Below are 1,468 nucleotides of genomic sequence, written 5' to 3'. Positions count from 1 at the left end.
TAATTTTGATATGCTACTAAGAAAACATAGAAGAAGCATAAGGGGAGGGAACCTTGGTTGAGGTGAAGCTCTGGCCTTTGTCAACAATTCATTTGTGGTTTATTTCTCTTTATCTATTGCCATAGTGCAGGAAATTTAGTACCCATGCAATGGTCATACATAGAGCTTTTAGAGGTCCTTAGCAGGCCATAATGTGCTGAGTTCCAGTGTTAACAGTGTGATTGGATATGGAATTCCAAATAGCATTCTCAGGAGTGATGTACATACAAATAGTTTTTTTCTGCCACTCTAAGAGCCAAGTAGAAATCACATAGTACTTGATTGTTTTATTAGGAAAATAATATCATGATATCATAAAACACATTTTGTAAAGTGGAAAACAAGTCAGCTATCATCCTTCTACTGAATATATTCCTCATATTCAATATTTTCTAGGCTTTGGTCACAGGCATACTCTTATTGCTTTTTTAAGGCAAATATATTCCAGTGAGAAAAAGAAAGGACACTATTCAGTGTGGAACAAAACCCAACATAGGCTACAGTTTTCCATGAGGGCAGAAGTTTGTAGGCAATTTCTATGGACAGTTTCTAGTATGAAGTAAGCAAGACCCATTCATATCTACCTGTGACTGTGAAGGTGGATAGCTCTTCATTGGGGACTCTGTGTTTGGTTTCATCCAGTTTCTCAAGTCCTGTTACAGCAACTTAGAACTTTGCTGGCAGGTATGAATTTTCTCCTTTCCTTCTGTGCCAGCCAGTGCACAGACTGTATTTAATTACCTATTTGACTAGCTTTCCAAATCCTGACTGCAAGACTTATTCATAATGTAGGAACAGAAAAAATTCTGGATTCAAAGAAAATATTCAAGAACCATATTGTTATTATTGTACACAGCGTTACCACCTCACTTTGGTGTAATTATTATAAAACATGTTTCTCCCTTAATTTCTAGTTGCCTATTTAATACTAAGTGAGGGATTGGACCCTATAGATGCGTGATATAGATATAACAGTTTCAAACAGAAGGAAGAGCAAGTGAAAAGACCATCAACATGACTACATTTGACATGTTTGAAGGGTAGCAGAAGTAAGTACCTGGAGTAAAGTGACTGTGGAAGAGTGCTCAGAATTGAGGTTCTAGAAACAAGGGGTTCTAGGGAAGTTCATACAGGGCTATGTAGGTCAGTGTACAGACCTTGGAATATAGGAGGGCAAGGTTTGAAACAGGGAGACCATTTAGGAGGCAATTGCAATGATCAGATTAAGAGTGATGTTAACTCCAAACACAGTAGTTGCAGAGGAAGTGATACTTCTGACTCTTATTATTGCCCACATCAAGCTGTCTTAAATTGGCCTCTCTGAGATTTTTTCCTATATTTTTCATTATGTACATATACTAGATATGTGTATATGCATCTGTGTATATATTATTTTGTATGGAGAAAGAATAAATAAGAACATAATAGG

This window comes from Myotis daubentonii, chromosome X (genome assembly GCF_963259705.1).
Source record: "Myotis daubentonii chromosome X, mMyoDau2.1, whole genome shotgun sequence".
In the NCBI taxonomy this organism is placed as follows: Eukaryota; Metazoa; Chordata; class Mammalia; order Chiroptera; family Vespertilionidae; genus Myotis; species Myotis daubentonii.
Note: the sequence above shows the minus strand (reverse complement) of the source record.